Here is a 20,797-nt window from a genome sequence, read left to right on the forward strand (position 1 = left end):
TGCTACTTTTTTAATAATAAAAGAATAAATACTTGAAATTATACTAGTCATCAGATTTTTAAAATGCAAGAATAATTAACCTTTATTGCCGAAATTCTTGTAATAAGAATGAAAACCACATTAACTTTTCACTTCACGTTATAAACAGAGGATAGATAGCGCGATTCGTTCGGTTCGCGTCCGTCACCGTAGATGGCAGCACCGTACGGGAATAATATTATTTCATTTTTATAATACGATTTTAAAACAAATACGCATTCCAAATACACAAAACTTATTTATAATGTGTTAGAATTTTTTTTAAAACATTGTGCAAAAGATCCCGGGTGTAATTTGAATTATTATGTGTAACTGTAAAACACCATTGTTCGTACAAAAACGTATTTGAAAATTCAACATTACTTTTAAATAACCGTACCGATTGTGCTGAAAATTGGTGGACGATCGTTAAATTACATAATATTAATAATTCAAACGACGAAAACATGATTGAAAAGTCAAATCGATGGTTGTTCCAATCGAGTGGAAGAGTGATGCGGCGCAAGCATAAAATGAGCGTAACGGGACACATCGTAGTGGGACAATGTGCGTAACGGGACACTTTTTCGTGCATGCATCCAGCGTTCATCGATTTATTAGACGTTGTCACGTCAAAAACTGCAAAGGTGAAGTACGTTTGCCCACTTCTTGTTTTGTTCTACTTTCTGTCGTATAACGAAGCATGAGATTCACTTTCTGAAGAAGACGTGTTGCTACTGCTTGTTAGCCATACAATCACAGACATGTTTTGTATTTCTTCCATATTTGTTCTGCGAAAAGAAGAAAGATAAAAAAGTCATTTCAGATAAAATTTTATATGAGACACACACACACGTCTGCGAAAACTATATAGTATTAACTTTTTAATGAATTTTAAAAATTTGGATGGTATTTTAGTAAAATTCCTTGTTAAAATCAGGTCCAAGCTGAGGTTTAGTATTTTTTCAAGTATTTAGTTTTTATCAAAGACGTTTCATTATATAGTTTAACATTTGGCTCTGCAAATCGAATGATTCGATACTCGACGTAGCTGCTCTGGTAGCGACATCTAGCAACGGGTGCGGAACTACGTATGAGTCCCGTTTAAATATTTAGTGATTGATAATGAATACTGGCCCATATAATTTGAAAACGTTTATTTATTGTGAATATTAGATATAGAAATTGTGTTCATATATTTATTCCAAGTGTATTTATATCACTTAGGTTATATTACCGTAAGTATAATTTTTGCATTAAAAATGTTAATTATTACATTATTAAATAGTTTATGAAAATTAATAAATCAAAATAAACGCTCGGCATACTAATTGATTTTTATTATTGATTAAAATGTATCTCGATTATTTTACTAAATTAAAGAATTAATTTTTTATAGATTTCTACATTAATATTTAATACTGATTATTTATTTAATCAAATTTTGTCACAAAATTTTTTTCATTAGTTCGATGTCTTAAATCAAAAAGACGTATAACGTCTAACGCGCTTACGTATGTACACACACGCCATTTTTTTTTTTTTTTTTTCAAATTCTTTTCCTTCCACCCTTCCCCCTTTTCCAAAACGAAATTCCTCTGTCCGCCCCTGATAGCAAAGAAGTAGGGTTAAACTAACTTCATTACAACAAAAACAAAAAAAAAAAAAAGCCTTGTTATCCAAATGGGCATGAAGAGTGCGGATCGTTCTCATTTTGACTTCAATTATTAACATAAATTCTGCACGCGCCCACTCCCTTTCTTTTTTACTTCCTTGGTTGGCCGCGTTTTCGCGGCGGGGAACATTGTTGCACGCGAAGCGACAGAGAGGGCTTGCGTTGCAAGGTCGAAGTCTATAGCGAGTCTCATCCTTAGATTGCAGTGTGCATTTCAATGGCCATTTAATCTCTCTTTCCAATGCACTGTCCTAGTTTCAGCGTGATCCATTGCCAGGTATATACAAAGAGCACAAAAGTTGTAGAAATAAATTTATAATTTAAAAAAATGCAATAAAGAAATTATTTTTAATAGTATAATTTGGCGTGAGATTTTGTCGAATACAGTTTTTTTTTATTGTATTTCATCAAGAGCATAATCTGATAGTATTCAATTAACTTTGGTAAGAAAGTTTATTAAAAAGACGCCATCTTGGTTTCAACCATTTGTGTCATCAATATTACAAATATCTTTCAATACTAAAAATTTGAGCTCTGATCGACCATAGAAATTAATTAATGGAATGCCTTGTTTTTAATAGTGATCAACTGTTACAAATAGTTTCTCCTGTAAAATAATAATTGGTATTTGGTATTAATTTTTTTTTCTTTCATAGTATACCTATACAATTGTAATAACTATAAAAAAATTGCACTACTTTATGGTCATAAAAATCTAAAAAACTATAAAATTTATAATTTATTAAAACTTATAATTATCGATAGTATACGATGAATAATAATTTTATTGTTAACAAGCTGTGGGTGCCATTCGCTCTGTACTACAATCTAAGCGTGAGACCGATTATAGCTGTCAGCGGTCTTTCGAGTGGAGTATCTCGTTACTTTGAAGACGGTAAGGGTAGAGGAAAGGTAAGTTGTTTACAATCTTTCTCCCTCTAACATCCCCCTCTTCCCCCCTCACCAAAAACTGGATCGAAGTGTATTCGGTTCAGTGCCCCAAGGATGCCGCTGTTGTAGCAACCTATATTTAGCCGTCGAGGACTTACTTCGGCTCGTTCGTGTCCTTGGCCCATTAAGAAAGGACCCGGGGGGGGGGGGTGGGGCGAAATCTCGTGTAGTAGGTCAGTTCGCCTCTGCAGCTATAGTCTCGCTCGACGATAATCGTTATGCCCTTAACCTCAAACCATCAACCAATTACACTCTCTTCCTTAACGGATAGTATCCTAAATAATTTCGCTTGTAAAATTACGTGTTTTTGCTCATTATTAAAAATATTTTTATAATGTAACCGCATTTAATAGTTTTTAAAAAAATGTTTTTTTTTTCTTTCCAAACATTTCTTTATTAATTTTATTTTATATTGATGTATATCCTAGCAAGCACTGAAAGCACGAAACCATGTTGTGTAAAGTTATTGATTAACAGTTCTTACAACTATCCATTTATTTTGACGTGACAACGTCTAATAAATCGATGAACGCCGGCTACACGCACGAAAAATTGTCCCGCTACGCTCATTGTCCCGTTACGCTCATTGTACGCTTGCGCCGCATCTATCTCTCTTCCACTCGATTGAAACAACCATCGATTTGACTTTTTCGAGGCACATTAAACTTGAAACACTCCCATTCGTTTCCTACTTTTCCTATCATCGTCCTATCCTTAACAGAATAACACAGATTGGAAGAAGTTAAATAGCTAACATGTATAAAATTTATAGTTAAAATTATCTCTTCGTTAAAGTAATAAACATATTTGAATTAATGAGTGCAAATAAAAGTAAATTTATCAATTAAATTGTATATTTCATTTCACTCCTTCTTTGTATCCATACAAATTAGTGATAATTCAATAAAAATGATTCAATTTTATTCATAAAAGTATGCAATCATTTCATCAATGTTTTGTTATGACGTTGTCACGTTAAACTATAGTCCGTAAACCGACTTTACAGACAACCAATTTTTTTTAAGTATATTATTCATTCAGAAAATAAAAATTAGGTTTTCACAAAACCCCGAAAAAATCAAGTTTCCAGAAAACCTAGTTTTTATTGATTTAATGCATACAATAAATAAAAATATTTTTAAGACGAAGACTACATATGAACGGTTAGTCAAGAACTATATAACAAATGACTTAATTTTGTCAGTACATATTAGGATTGACATAAGAATTTGCTTTTAAGTTAATAAAAACATAAAAAGATACTTTTTTATCAGGGGAAAATAGCTTCTGTAAACAATTAAATATTTTTAATAAAATATTTATTTAAAATCATGTGCAAAATTTCGAAATAAGAACCAATAATTTAAGATACTGACATTTTAATTTACCTCATGGCCGTTGTACTTCTAAAGAGACAGAATGACCAGAAAAACCTACAAGTATGATTTCTTGACATTTTCCTGACTTCTCTGGGTCGTTTGTAATTTTTCACTCACCAAAACATGTATTATTTCCACAGAAAAAAAACAGTATTAATTTTTTTTGCGCAACTTATTAACACTGCCATAGTCACCGCGTGGTTACAAAATCTTCAACGTCGTAACAAAACAGTTTGCACGGTAACAAAGTCCTGGAAACTATGAACTGTGATGTTTCTTACATTGAACTCAGAGACATTGCAAGAGACGTAATTTAGTTTCACAGCCATGGAATAATAAAAGTTAACTTTGCTCAAAAATACTTGGAACACTAGCATTGAAACGTAAATAGAACCCGAATTCCAATATGCCATGGCCCATGACACAGTTACTGGACTATCCTTTGTCTTTTTTTATTATTATTTCAAGTCTCTGAAACAACATACCTATAGTTCTTTTAATATAAACTGAATTTGTTTTTATAAATCCGACATTTCAGGTGTTTCTTGATTCCCCTGATGCTGAAAACCCTGACAAGTCACGTGACTATTCTAATTCAGTTGAAGTTGTCGAGATGTTAACATTCTGACTTCGTGACAGACAAGACTTTGTGAGAGGTGGATCACGAAATAACAAATACAAAATATTATTCTTGATAACAGGCTTAACACGGCCATTGTCTGAGTTGGCTCAACTTTCGGGGGGGGGGGGGGGGAAGGTCTCCTACGTTTCGGTCGAAAATGCAGTCACCATCTTCAGGGCAGCTTTAGGGGTTCGTATGTCCCGTTACAGGTCATTATTTTATATTTACGTTTAACATGGTTAAACTTGTAGACTTTTTGAGTAGCCGAACTGAAACAAAATTAAATATATATTATAGAGCATACTTTTTTGAATACTTTTTGGCTTTTTAACTTTTTGTGCAATTTGGATAATGAGAACCAAATGGAATAAATAAATTAATTTTTTTTTCTTTTCAAAGGCAATTTTCGTGGCTACTGTCATATCGTTTTAATTCTTTTTTAAAAAAATAATTTTAATTAGCCTTTTAAAAACATTACAATTCTCACGTAGTAGCTAGTAACATTGACGTTAAACCTAGAAAGTTCCAGTTTTAAATCAATTTCATCCTTCTTATCAATACTTCATGAAAACATAAAAAATACAACTTTAACAAGTAATTACGCAGAACGTATGCGATAATTTTTTTTTATTTTGTGAAAGTTCAGCTATTAAAAAAATTCAGCCAGTTTAACTATGAAGAATGTAAATTAATGTAATGGATCGGGACATACAACCTTAAGTAGGTGTCTGTTACATTGAAAGTTACCGTAACGTCGATGGAAATATGGAAATAATTTCTTGCTACTGGACGTGGCGAAAAAAAAAATCCTCCAAGAAGCCAAGCCAACTTCGTACAAAATATGCCCATGTCCGATGGAGGATTGGAAGCTACTACCCCAGACCTAGGCAGTTGCTTTATTTTTCCGTCTCTAATGATCTTACTTTCGACGTGGCTTTAGTCTTCTTAAAATAAAATAATAAAAACAATTTAATACAGGTCAAAGAATTCCACGAAATCTTTTTGTGTTGGTAAGGTGGGATGATAAGTGCGAAGCTCTTTGGTGCTTCTAGGGCGTTATCGCCTCTAAGAGCAAAACTTTGTACTGACGCGCAGTCTTCTGGTCGTGCATAGGGTAACCATGGCATTATATGGCGGAGAAATGAAGATAAAGGTGTAATTAAAATGCCTACCGGATGTTTCATGGCTAGAAATTATTTAAAAAAAAAAAAACACGCGATTTTTAGTAATCTTCAAAAATACAGTTTAAAAACGAAATCCGGAAATAAAACTCTTCATCGGCCTTTACGTAACCTTAGATTTTTTTTTGTAAACAGACCCCATTCGGATATCTTGAGCAGTTTTTAAATAGCGTGATTTTTTTTTATCTGAAGCTCTGTGCACCTTTTGTTTTCCCGGTTAGGCGGGGTACTTAACGAAGTGGGCAGAATGGAATTAGAATATTTATATTAGGACTTTGTTTATAGGTTCGAAACGTTTAAAAAAATGTAAAAAAAAAAACGTTCAAAACTAACACCTACCGTAACTACATTTGTACTTTGAAATTGGAGCTAAACCAATTTTTTTTGTAAATAATATAGAATTTTTTTTTTTGGATTGAACAATGAGCGTCTGAATTATGTATAACTGACTGATTTTCTACAAACACCGCAAAAAAATGTCACTGTAACATAATTATTTTGTTGAATTAATTGGCAGTCACTCTTTTAATTTTCACATAGTTTTGAAACGTGTGTAATCCTCAATTTTTTAAATGGAATAATTATGCTACAGGGAAGAAATTCGAGGTTGTTGTATAACTTTATTGAATTTAACATAATTCAGATATATTCTCAAATATTTTCTCTATTATTTACAATAAAAATATTGTTAAGTCCCAACTTCAAAGACGTATACCAACCTTAGGAAGAAGCACTTTAGACCATGAGTCGTATTAGGTTATCGACTGCAGCTGAATTTTGTCCGGCCAAATTCAACCTTATCCAATGTAGATATCGGGGTCTCCACATAGTCAGGGTCGTTTATCGGGCATTATAATTAGGCTAGGCAGTTTGAGTTCATCCTGGAGAGAAATGAATGTGTGACATAATTGTGGCTTTAGAGATAACCAGAGGCCGTAAAAAACATTTTGTGGATTCATTTCATGAGTAAACAAACAGTCCACTGTGGATTCTTCCCTAGAGGTCATTGAAAACGCGAAATCTTCCCGTCCCTTGCGATAACTCACCATCTGCATGTAAAGCAGGGCTATGATGAAACAGCTAAGCTTATTACGTTTAGTTTCTTAGCAAGGATGGGTAGGGTATCTTCCCACCAGCTAGAACTCTAGCTGACGAGTATTACTGTAAGTTGTGGGATTTATTTCAGAAAGGGAAACGAATTGATAAAATATTAAGTATTAGTCCTACTTCAGCAATAAATGTTTTATTTCTAAGCGGGCAAAAAAACTCAAAATCATAATATAAAGGCCGATGTAAATTTTGTGCTATTATGTGTTTCCATGGACGTCATGAAATACTTCAGTAAATACCTTTTGTATTTTCACTAGTTTGTCTAAGACAAAATGAATACAATTAATACTTTCAAAGTGAAAAATGTCGTTTTTTCTTTATTTTAACTTTATACACCTACCAATTCGAGGATAACATATCGGGAAGCATAACTTAACAACAAGTTCGTGTCTAAAAACACAGAAAATACCATGGATGTTGTAAAAGATACGAAGAAGAATGACAAATATTTTTCGCTGGTGCCCCACAAAGCGTTGTGTTGGTGATCTTAATTCCCGTTCCACAATGACACGGAAATGTAAAAACCGAAACGGATCACGGACCGGCAAGAGATAATAGGTTTCACTATCCGTCTGATTTGCTTCCGCGGCCCACTGGAGCGTAACTAATGACGTAATGAGATATTGAATTTCACAGTTATAAATCATTTATTTCTTTATTTATTTGAAAAAAAAATATTTTGAGTTTGGTACTAAAATAAAACACTGTCATGGTTTACACGTGTAATAAAACTAAACCGCAAAGTAAAGTTAGAACACCTAATATTCTTGTACTTGAAACAATTTTTAACGTAGGTATTTGAAACGTAAATTAACATATGGCTGCCACTGCGGCCAAAAAAAAAAAAAAAAAAAAAAAACACTCGCTTCCGGAAGCGTACGCAGAATTTCATTTCGTTTGACCCAGTGGGGGAGATATAACCACTTTTCAGGCCGTTTGCTTCCAAATAATTTTCTTTTTATATCTTATTTTTATATCAAAACTCGCTTCTATTGGTCGCACGGAGTAACGTAAACGGAGAAGCTGAGCATTGCAGTACGGCTCCCTGTACCCATGCGTGCCATTTTAGGTACTCCGTTTCCATGATCCGTCTCCACTTCTGTGTCCTGGACTCCATAAAAGACCGGGTCTTGTGGTTTCTGTAACTGTCAGATGTAGGCCTGTCGTTTAATTTTTAGAATTTGGAATAAATTTTGAATGTTACAGTTGAACTTTTGGTTGGGGAAAAAAAATGAAGGGAAAATAACAGAGCAAAGCAACCGAGGAGTATGAACAGAGATGTCCGCCACGAAATTCAGCTGGTGGACTGGTTGTTTGTGCTGAACAGTCCGGACTGGTGGGACGCTGTTCCCGCAGCCCACAGTGACTTGTGATGGGAAGCCATCAGTTCGTCAGTCCATACGTTCCGACTGATCAGCCCACCGATCTTGAAGTTCCGACTGTTCAGTTCGAACTGACAGTTCGGACCGTTCATGTGCGGGGAGCCTTTACTGTCAGTAGCGGCCGAAGGTTTCGGCGAGACTACAAACATTTTGGTGAGGGGCCTTATGGGGGGGGGGGGGGGAAGGTTTGGGATAGCCTTCCCCCGGAAAAAAAATTCGAAAGATAAATTATTTAAAACCATTTTTTTTTTTTTTTCAAACAAAGCTCGAATTTTAATTTTTGGTGGAAGTTTTGCTAATTTGTGTTAATAAATTATAACATTCATTCCCAATATGATACTCGAGTTGGTTTTATAAATGCTAATGATCAAATTTCTTTGAAGTCTCGTCATTACGAGAGACAATAATTTTTTTTTGTAAGTTTTCATAGAAAGAAGTCGTAAAAGCTCAATTTAAACCAGCACAATAATTACATGCTAAAAACATTTTTTTCTCAATAACGTCTTAGATTGCAGTACACGGCTTATGGCGCGCGCTGTTGCCAAATCTCTAACACATTACGAATTTCAGGAGATGTGTGTCTTTGTAATTCGGATCGAACAAGAAGCATTTTAAGAAATCATATTGTAATTTATAATATTTTATACTATTACACATATAAATTTGTAATAATGCCACTTTTATGTAAATTTCAAATAAAAACTACCTATTGTAGATGAAAATTTCTTATAGTTTTCTTTTATGTTCTAAAAATCCCATATATATATATATATAATCACATTTTCATGGGCCCGATAAATGCCATATTTTTGGACAAGTCATGTCCAAAATGATAAATAAAATACGGTAATGGAAATTCTCGGTCGAGTAGTTATGGGAAAAATCCGAACAATTGGGTAGAAATGGGGAAGCTTTTTTGAAAAACAGAAAAATTGCAACAACTCCCATAATATGAATAATATCGCATCTGTTTTAACGTATGATAACTCGGAGTACCTAATGCCAAAAAATGTTTTCTAAATCAATTTTTGATACGACCAGCCATAACTGCATGGGTTCGAAAAATATTTTCACCGGACAAAAAACGTAACTGCCTTAGTAGACACCTTATCAAATCTGTTTAAATTGATTGTAAATATCATAATTATTTCCCATAACTTTGTCAAAAACAATGTTTGATAAGATGCTTTCTGTTGAGAAGGATAGAAAAATAATTCAAACTTTTGTACCATCATCGCTATTAAATTCCTTCGTGTTTATTTGATACATTTTACACATTATGTTCAAGATTCGATTAAAATATATTTTTTAACAACCATTACTGCAAGGGGAAGAAATAAATATGGGTTTAAGGATATAAAAATCCCTTTTTGTTCTAATTTAAAGAAATATAATCATCAAAATCTTCCTGCGCCTTTAGGCTGTGCCGATAAGGAATTTTTTTTAACTTTAACTTACAAAAAGAATCTGTTCACACACATTTCATTCATAGAAATTTATACGATAAATGTAACGTTAACTTGATTAAGAAATTAATAACATCGCATACCTTTTAATCACTATCGCTACCGCTGACCAATGTTGATACCCCTTCCATAAGAGTAGCACAGAGCTGACCAGAAGAATGGTAAGCTTCCTTAATTGCATTGCACACACTCATATTTTTTGAAAAATACTCAAATACATTCAACACAATCTTGCGCTCCCTCCCGCGTAGCCTACCGATATAATTTCTTTTCGGTGTTCTAACTTCCATATTTTATATGTGCGTAATAAAAATAAATGTAGAAAATAAAATCACGTATGTTAATATATAATTTGTTTGTCAAAATTATAACTGTAACGAGTCACCGGACACAACGCGTTGCTTCGTCGCGAGACGCGATACTAACTGGCAGGCTGGTTTTCAGAAATGCGTGTCTAAGGAAATACATGGTTGACTAAGGAAGCCATGTATTTGAAATTGCTTGCAGGACAGAACCCCACTTTTCTAAACACACGACCCAGTTTCCTCTTACGACGGCAGCTTGTGAGAGAAACCTCTATTGCAGCGCGCTCTTGTACTGATAAGACATATATTTAACAGCTATTTCCACGGAAACTGTAGAAGCAATTGAGATGGAGTTGCTTTTATAAACTAATTCAATTCATTGTGAACATTTTTCACGCTTTCGTCCCCCATTTATCTTTAATAGAAAAAAAGTTTTCCGCTGGTCAACATTTTGATGTGTCAGTTTGTGAGAAAATGCATTTCAATATATTAAAAAAATTATTTAAGTGAAACCAGTATAGTTTTTGTCTTAACATTTGTTCGGTGGCGTCCTAAGGCATTAATTTATTAATAAAAAAATCTGAATTAAATACACATGTAGGTTGTTTTTTTTTTGATGTGAAACATCTCGGAATACTTCAAAACAGTTCGCAGTGAATAAGTTATGTTTTTTAATTTTTTCGGACACTTAAAATATTGTTAAGTATTCAAAATAAGCATTGACTGATGCGTATTTCGATGCTATACAATATGAAAAAATTCTTGGTCCGAAAATTAAAATTTTAATTTCGTTTGATATTTGGCAATAACGCACGAAGAAACAATGACAGCGCTAACGGCAATCGGCGTGTGTTAGAGAGAGAGAGAGAATGCGCTCATTTACTTCCACACTGCAATCTAAGAGAGGGATGCTCTATAGGGCCATGCATATTTCGCGAAAAGATTCTGAGACTAGTTATAACTTTATAAGTTAAAACACTGTAGCACTGTACCAATCACAGTAATTCAGTGGGGAAGCAAACGCGTCCTGAGTGGCTCGGTCAAAAAAAGGCAACAACTCCTCTCGCAGATGGCCGCCAATCACAAGGAAGAAACCTCTGGTGCGGGTACACCTTTTTACAGTCTGATAGGCGTTTAGATTTATTCGCGAAAAAAAAATGCCTGCCCCTATCCATATCCCACGCAGAAAACCAGGTAAACGAGGGAAACTGAAATGCAAAAGGGCCAGCGCGGGGCTTGTTTGTTGTTGAAAGGGCCTCAGAGACTTGCGGCTTGTTAAGGGCTCCGCCTACCCTAGGCACACACACGGTGTGCAGAGCTTCAGGAAAAACCACGCGATTTCAAATTTACTCAAGATATCCGAGTGGGGTCTGTTTACGAAAAGCATTTAAGAGTTCACTGAGGGTCGAAAAGTACTTTTGATTTAGGATTAAGTTTTCAAACTGTGTTTTTAGAAGAGTTAAAATGGCTAAAACGCGTGTTTTCAGAGTAACGTTTAGGCGTAAAACAACCAGTAAAGATTATTGAAAGCACTTTGAAAGCACACCTTTATCTTCATTTCTCGGCCATATAATGTTACGGTCACCGCTCAGATCTCACAGTTATCCTGTGACGAGGAGAAGACTGCGCGCCAGTCCAGATATATTTCTTTCTTTTTGACGTGACGTCTAATAAATCGATGAACGCCGGCTGCACGCACGAAAAAGTGTCCCGTTACACACATTGTCCAGTTACGCTGTGTCCCGTTACGCTCATTGTACGCTTGCGCCGCATCTATCTCTCTTCCACTCGATTGGAACAACCATCGATTTGACTTTTTCGAGGCACATTAAACTTGAAACACTCCCATTCGTTTCCTACTTTCCCTATCATCGTCCTATCCTTAACAGAATAACACAGATTGGAAGAAGTTAAACAGCAAACATGTATATAGGTTATAGTTAAAATAATCTCTTCGTTAAAGTAATAAACATATTTGAATTAATGAGTGCAAATAAAAGTAAATTTATCAATTAAATTGTAGATTTCATTTCACTCCTTCTCTGTATCCATACAAAATAGTGATAATTCAATAAAAATGATTCAATTTTATTCATAAAAGTATGCAATCTTTCCATCAATGTTTTGTTATGACGTTGTCACGTTAAACTATCGTCCGTAAACTGACTTTACAGACAACCCCCTTTTTTTCTTTCTTTTTTCCTAACCTAACTAAAACTAAGTGTATTTGGGAGGGGTCCGGGTTAGGGAGGGACCTAGGTGCGTCTGAGGCCGAAGCCTATACGCCTAGTCATGCTGGGATTAGGCTGGGTTCACAATTGAAAAAATAACAGTAACAGTAACAGTATGTCGTGTGCATAGGATATGAACGCCATGTTTCCTAACCTAACGATTCACAATAGCAGAAAGTCGGTCGTGTGCATGGGAGCGAGGTCGTGCGCATAGGAGTGAAATGAATATATTTTATTTCGGTCGCGTACGCATGGCACAACAGCCAATGGGAGAAGAGCGGGGTGTTTTTTTGGCGGGACTAGAAATATGTTTATATTTATTAACCATATTGTGGTAAGAAAATTTCGAGATAATAATAGTATTATCGTTATTTTGAAAGTTAATATGTTTATTTACTAACACTGCTAACAGATGTCGCATAGTTCGCGAAATTTCGTTGGCTGAAATCAACAGTAAGAATTCAATTGTGAACCGATTTCGCAGTTCGCACAGGTCGTGTGCACAGGTCGTGTGCATGGCTTGCTATGCACTCGCTTAATTTTTTAAATTGTGAACCCAGCCTTAGCCATGCAGGGAGAGGGTCGCATGCATCGTGTGCTAGGAGGGGATTGGCGAGCCCGACGCGCGGGGAAGGCAGGATGAACGGCGCCAGCGAACCACGCGCAGCGCGGCGCGACCTTGAAGGCCTTGGAGGCGGGCGAGGGACTGCGTGTGTGTGGTGGGTGGCGGAGTCTCACGAACGAACACGATAAGGATCTCCGCCGACTGGCCGCGGCCGCAGGGCAAAGACGAGCGCGCTGCCGTCCCCAACTTGAAGCGACTTCACGCGCGCTACACATCGCTAGAGACCTGCGAAATTCGCGGATTCAATGACCTCCAAGATAGACTCTACTACACTCTACACACTCGGGCAAATGCCACCTGTTCATTGGCTGCTGACTTGTGTGAGTCGTCTCGACTGAGTGTCTGTGATTCGACACTTCTTTGAGCAAGGGTCTCTAATTGGCCCTCATTAGGGCCATGAATATTTCGCGAAAAGATCCCGAGAGTAGCTGGAAGTTAAAACACTGTAGCATCGTCTGTGTTTCGTGATTGGGTGAGTTACTTTGAGGTGCATGTCGACTGTTACAACAACCAATCACACTAATTCAGTGTGGAAGCAAACTCGTCCTTAGTGGCTCGTGCAAACAAGGCAACGACTTCTCTCGCAGACGGCCGCCAATCAAAAGGAAGAAACCGCTGGTGTGGGTATACCTTGTTGCAGTCTAGTAGGCGTTCAGATTTTCTGGCGAAAATTTTCTGCCCCTAGCCCTCATTAATCCAGATTAACAGTGAACCAGTGGTAGAAGCAGCGCTAAGGTATAATTATTTGAATTGTAGCATATCACGAAATGAATCCGCGAATTTTGCAGGTATCTACACATCGCGAATTCATTTCGTGATATGCTGATACTCAAATAATTATACTTTTTTTTTTTTTTTTTTTGCTGCATCTGCCGTTGGTTCGCTGTTAGTCATACGGAACTCCGAGCCGAATCAGAGACCCTCAGGCCAAAGTTACCCAGGTGACATGATTCGCAAATCAGCAGCCAATGAACGGGTGAATTTTCCCTCGAGTACGCAGAGGATCGTGGAGTCTATCCTGGGGGTCATTGGACACGGGAAATTTTTCTAACCCCTAACGATTACTAGGGAAAATTCGTGGGTTCAATGTCCTCCAGGATAGACTCTGCGATCCTCTGCATGCTTGGGCAAACTCCACCTGATCACTGGTTGCCAATTTGTGAGTCATGTCACCTGGGTAACTTGTGATTCGTTACTTCTTTGGCTGAGGGGTCTCTCATTGGCACAGAGTCCTCCAGATTAACAGAGAAAGAAAAGCAGATGCACCAAAAAAATCATAATGATTTCAATTTTAGCAATCTACAAATTAATCCGCGAATTTTTCCGGTCTCAAACAACTACAAGTTACAAGATTATTTCGTGATTCCGTTGGGCAGAAAATTACATCTGGTCTTTCACGCGACCTTTAAGACATCGAATCAGGTATAAAGAAGGAGAAAAAGTGGTTACCCAATCACCCATAGCCGCCAAAGGATGTGTGACCTTGTTATCGACCAAAGAGAACTCTATTAAAAAAAGGCTTGATAATGTAACGGCCTTTCGAGTCCAGCCTGGAGTGAAATGAATCTGCGAAATTATCATGGATTTATCAAATATATTTACCTACCTAAATATACATACCTTATTAGAATTTTTATCAAAAATGTTAATAACCGGCTTTTTTTGTTAACATTTGAAAACAAAAAATAATAATTGTAATCTTACGAAGAAAGTCTTCAAAAACTAGTTGCCTAAAATATTTTCACGTAAACTTACAAATGTAACAGTCTAAATTGTGTTATACTAAAACTGAGTCTGATTAAGCAAGTATTTTACTCTACCACATTACAATAAACATTGAGTAGCAGCTTACGCAGTGACGGACACACAATTTTTTTTATAAGTGGATTTGAAAAAAAAAAGTAGAATAATAATTAAAACTAGAATCTTTGTATTCAAAAAACTTACGTCAACAGCAATCGGTTTGGAATGTCACATTATTAATCTCAAAACAAGTCGCTCCCTGTGTAGCTTGTTGTTTGAGGCGCTGTTAACAGCTCACTCTGCTTCACCAAAACTAACATACCACCTTACACACCAACCATCGTGTGACATCTTAGCTCTTGGTATACGGCATTTGGTGGGAGTAATTTCGTGAATGCGACGGAAGTCAAGGAACGGAAATGTGTAACAATTACGTTGGTGCCATCTGTGATAGATGTCGCGAACCAGAGTTCACAAAGCCAAAGGTAAACTTTATAGTATTGGCTGTTTAATTAATTTTAACAATATGGGTAGTATTTTAATCGAATTTCATGTCGAAAATCAGATCCAAAGCCGGGGTTTAGAATTTTATTTTTTTATATTTTTTTTTCACGTTTATTGGATTAATTTTATTATATATTTTAAATTTTCGCTCTGCAAATCAGAATAGTTCAATAGTCGACAGCGGCTGGTGTGGTAACTACGTTTGATTCGCATGCAGCAATGTAATTTAAAACACAATTTGCGTATATTTATAACACTCGGCATAATTTTAAAGTATTCTATGTTAAATGTAGTGTCCGAGTTCGTGTTATAAGCATATTTGCAACATGAGAACACATTAATTTGCTCGCTACAGAGGTCAGATGTTACACATCACTGGCGAGTACTGATAGACTCACTCACACGTTTTTTTTTTTTTTTTTTTAAAACATTTTTATTAAATATTTTGTAGCTATTTTCCAAAATAATTTTATTGTGATGTTAAAATTACTGTCAAAGCATGGCTAATCATCCCCCGTGACGCAAAAAATAATAAGACTGGTTTCATTTATATTTAGGACCATGAAAATTTCACGATAATTTCCTGCCCCTATTTATATTTCTTTAGAGTCTTACGAAGGGCCCAATGTATTTTCGCGAGCAGGTTTCTAGGCTATTTGAGTGTTACTGCACTGTATCTCCGTGTGTGTTGTGATTGGTTGGATTTTTTTTTTCAAGCAGCCTACATGTTTACTGTAGGTGCACGAACCTCAGTCATTCAGTGTGGAAGTAAGCGTGTCCTGGGTGGTCATTACAAATAAGGTAATTGCTTGTCTTGAAGTCGGTCGCCAATCACAAGGAAGAAACCACTGGTGCGGACATACATTATCGCAGACTAATAAGCGTTTAGATATTTTCTCTAAAAAAAAATACAAACATGGTCTTAGCCGTAAGCAAAGTAACGCTAAAGAGTATTTTAAAATCAATGCTGTAAATCTTGGAGAACATTGGAAATTTATGATTTATCACTAGGGACATGCATATTTTTTCGTGAAATAATCTGAACGTTCGTCAGACTGCCAGCTGTTTATTCCTTCTAAATGGCGGCCGTCTGCAAGAGAAGTCATTGCCTTATCTGACCGGTTATTCAGAATGCGTTTGCTACCAAGCTCAATTACTTTAGTTGGTGTGCTGACAACATGCGTGTAGGCCTGAAAAAATCGTAACCAGATACGAAACACAGACGACGCTACCCTGTTTTAAATCTCAGCTTTTCACGAAATCTTTTCGCGAATAAAAAAAAATGCCCACATTTATCGCGAAAATATTCATTGCCAAGATGGATTGCAACCAGTTGTAAGTTCTTATTACTCTCATGGTTGGAAGAAATATATTTTTTCCCAGCGACATTGTTGTTTTATGGAGAATCACGAATGTCCTGTATTTCATTTTTAAATGCGAAACGAGATTCTTTTGGAGAACACAGCCAATAAAAAAGACATGTGAATATACACACAGGGTACTGAGCCTATCGAAAGGTCACATCGACCTGCTATAAATAAACATCACCAGTGATGATGTAATCGAAACTACTACACTCGTGAGCACAGTCCTTGCGAAGATGCATGCAGGTCGTAACAGGTTTGGAACTCATTGCAGTCAAGATATCCAGTTGCCATCAGCGTTATAAGGCTCACCAGTTTCACGTCATTAATTAACTTTCTTGAGGGCAACACTCTGTGATTTTTTCTTACTAAATTAGCATTAAAGAATTTGTTTTATTTTTTAAATCATTCGGATGTTACGATGATTTTCACAGAGATCTTTCCTTACACATTTTGAGCGAACTATGTCACATAAATGTGGGTTATATTTTCAAAACAAAAAGTAATTCGAAACATTAAACAAATGACGAACACAAAAATTACCTATTCAGAGGTAAATATGGTGATGTATTATCCCATCGTATTTTTGTCGTCTTACAGATGAGCATCACAACTTTGTGTAACAAGCTTACAAGAGATGCTCAAAAATATTTTCTCCAAATTACGAGCACTTGGAAGCACGCTTATGTTTATTATATTAGTGAGATAATTCTTAGAGTTGCTTTATACCATTATTATGTTATGAATCACGGTGTCAAATGAGAATAATTTGATGAATCTAGGAAATGATGTAATCACTGCATCTCGAACAGTTTCGTAGCAAAACTTAACTTTTACTCAATAATCCTAGCTTCGTATATACTGCATGACTTTTGATACAAAATACGCTAACAAACGCCTCAAATTAGAGAGTTCTCAAGAGTAGTCCTAAAGTGCTGGCAATGTTGTTCTGTCATCTGTGTTTGTAAACAATTTTGTATGGTTGTCAGTGTTGGGCGTAAAACAAAATCATGTGATTCATTACAAATATCAGCTGGTAAATGGGCACCACTAGTACTACTTTTGATAACTGTAAACAATTTATATAATTTTATGTTACACAGACTATGTCGTGCATCTCCAGACGACAATAATTTTTTTTTGGACGTGCTACAATGCTGGTTACACCATGTCCAAAGAAATTTTAATAAATGGGGAAGGGTATAAAGAATATGCAAACACTCAGAAAATTAGCCAAAATCATCCTATGTCAAAAGTTGAATGCACAGACAGCACAGAAATTTCCATGGAAGGAACTAGTCAGAAAAATATCACATCACAGACGAACGCAGTGAGATGATATCGATGAGAGGGTTGCGTTCATGACAGTCAATAAAAACAGGAAACGACCTCGGGCAACCCGGCATCAAACAGGCGGAACCAACTATGATACTGAACAGATAATGCGGAACACAACGACAACACAGAGACGCACAGGCACAGGGACGTCGGAACAGGGGGGGGGGGGGCAGCAGGGGCGAGTCGCCCCCGTGCTGTTATGCATGTGGGGGGGGGGGGGCCCGAGAGTAGCATTTCGCCCCCTTCCTTTTCCCAGAATAAATGTTTGGTCCTAGTAGTATTTTTCTCAACCAGTAGTTACAAACGTGGGTTAGGTTATTTGTCACCCACTACCCACGATATTTTAATCCATATTTAATACATACTACGTCATCAAATTCTTGGAATGGTATATTTAATATTTCGGTTCGGAAACTCATTAAATAGCACAATTCTGCATCTAAAATTCCAAATTTTTCCGGACCCCCCGCTCTAGGACTGAGGTAAGTGTGATACATAGTTTCGCCCCCCCCCCCCCCCCCCCCCCCCGTAAACTCATGAAAAAGTTCCGATTTCCCTGCACAGGCAAACCCAGCGATGTGAATGAACGGATGTTATAGACACCACAACGACTACAGCACTGACTAATGCAGTAGAGACTTCCCAAGACAAAACAGTTGTGATATTTTTTCCGACTATTTCCTTACATGGAATTCTCTGTTCTGTCTATGCATTTAACTGATCACACTGGCTGATCTTGGCTTGAACTCTGTGTGTTTGCATGTTAATCTTTTTTGTCCGTTATTGAGGTTCCTCGTGACATGCAGTGTAACCAGCAGTATGTAAAATAAACATTTTAAAATTATTGAAGTAGCTTGGCTTCTGGGTTGTAGACGCGTCCTTGGCGAATAATACACCGACGTTTCGGTCGACATTGCAGTCACCATCATCAGGGAGCAGTTGTAGGTAACTTGCTCCCTGATGATGGCGACTACAATGTCGACCGAAACGTTGGTGAATTATTCGCCAAGGACGTGGCGACAACAACCCAGAAGCCAAGCTACTTCGGACAATGACCGTGAAAGCCTGCGAACATTTAAAATTAATCTTCCTCGATGCCTCAAAAAGAAAACAGTTCTGGGGCATGAAGGTCTCTAGGCCAAGTCGAATGCGATTGGTCAAGTCGTCAAAAATAGACAAATAACGCACCGTGAGTAGCAACTTTCATCACAGTATGCAGAGCGGAATGTTATCGCTGTCGCTCTCCGATACCATCGAGCTTACTATCTTTTATCTCTTATCATGCTGATAACATTGGAACAAATAATTTTGTTGAAGCTATGTTTTGTTGGAAAACTTATCTGTTAAACCTTTTATGCTTTGCTAAAACCGTAAAAAATTATTGAAACAGTGAGCTGCTATTTAAGTTCATGGTAGAGATAACCCTAATTATACAAAGATAAAAAAAAATCAACAAATTTAACAGGTGAGTTGACGAACCCATTTCGATTGCTCAGAATTTTTTACTGTCAAATACTTTACTTTAATCGGTTATTTATTTCGAACTATGCAAACTATTTTTTTATATATTTTATCAAACCTTTCTCTCGTTGTAACCACTGTCCTTGACGAAAATTTTTTTTTTCATTACAATATCATGATATTAAATTGCGTTTTTGCAAAACTAATGCAAAACAGCACGTGTTTTCCCTACTCCCATGAAATACAAGAATAGAATACTTTGTTTGACTAAGCCTATGAAGCCCTAGTAAAATAATACAGAGGAATTTAAATTTCAGGCGTGGAATCCATTATTCTTTTTCGAAATGCAAATAACCTCAGCCAGAACGTTAATTTTTCATTAATTTGGATCAAAACATACGTTGAAAATTTAAGTTAGAGTTTTAATTTTGCAAAAAAAAAATGCAATGACACAGAATTTTTAAATTTTAACTCAGGAACGATTTGCTAATAGTTCTTCAATCATGGCCAGGATTGTAGAAAGAAAACTAATGCACAATAACAGTTCGTGATTACTTGACACCCAAGTTTTATCAAGTAATCATTGATATAACTACTAGCTCTACATCTGTAATATTTATACAAATAATGGCAACAGTCGTGACCTAAATTTGTTCAGTTATTTATAAGCGTGGAGCTTAATTCCAAGCAACAGTGAATTTAATCCACAAGAGATTCGGACCTGCTCATCCAATCTTATATCATATGTCTTACGTAATATTCAATGCTGCAGTCAAGATCTAATTGATTTTGCTGTCATAATAATTTCATAAGTTTTTTTTTTTGAAGAAGATTTGTGTTTAGTGTAGCTGAAGATGTTAATGAAGAATATTTGTGTTTGGCGTAGCTGAAGATGTTAACAGTAAAATTACGTAACATAGCTGTTACGTCATCGCCAATATAACTTAACAAGTCCGTGGCATTGCGTAATGATAATGATGTAATAAAAATTCCGTCCAGTAAATATAATAGGCATTAACACCAGATGATCCAGCAAACTTGTGTGCAGACTTTTTTTCCATATCTTAGTGGGCAGAAGATGTGTGTGAAACCAGAGGTGCTCCCCCCCCCCCCCAAACACTGACTCACCCCCCCTAATCTAATGATGCGTCCGTCCCCCCCCCCCCGAAATTTTTTAAGCCATTTTCTCAATGATTTACTCAATTATTTTATAATATTATACTTTTTTAGTATTATATTTTATCACATTTTGCATTATTTTAAAATGATTTTCTAATAATAATTTTGGTCATATCAGGTAATATTTCCATCCTGAAACGGCAGATAACTGCTTTTGTTGAGGAAAGTGCGGGGTTGCCAATTTTATTTACAAGATCCCTTTCAATTATCAAAGCACCAGAAACGTATTTGCACATTAGAAGCTATAATTATGTAAATAATAT

General features: G+C 36.2%; 1 protein-coding gene across 3 annotated transcripts in view; it reads right to left on the minus strand.

Annotated features, from left to right (window-relative positions):
• The window catches only part of LOC134531903 (juvenile hormone esterase-like), a 66,122-nt gene that overhangs the window by 45,090 nt on the left and 235 nt on the right, over positions 1-20,797 (minus strand). The window contains exon 1 of one of the 3 annotated variants that reach the window (XM_063367933.1): positions 9,868-10,281. The exons of 1 other annotated variant lie outside the window; for it this stretch is intronic. The gene's annotated coding sequence lies outside the window, so the exon portion shown is untranslated. Of the gene's footprint in view, positions 1-9,867; positions 10,282-20,797 lie in introns of those variants that run through there. One more of the 3 variants, XM_063367935.1, reaches the window with a different exon arrangement.

Source organism: Bacillus rossius, chromosome 5 (genome assembly GCF_032445375.1).
Source record: "Bacillus rossius redtenbacheri isolate Brsri chromosome 5, Brsri_v3, whole genome shotgun sequence".
In the NCBI taxonomy this organism is placed as follows: Eukaryota; Metazoa; Arthropoda; class Insecta; order Phasmatodea; family Bacillidae; genus Bacillus; species Bacillus rossius.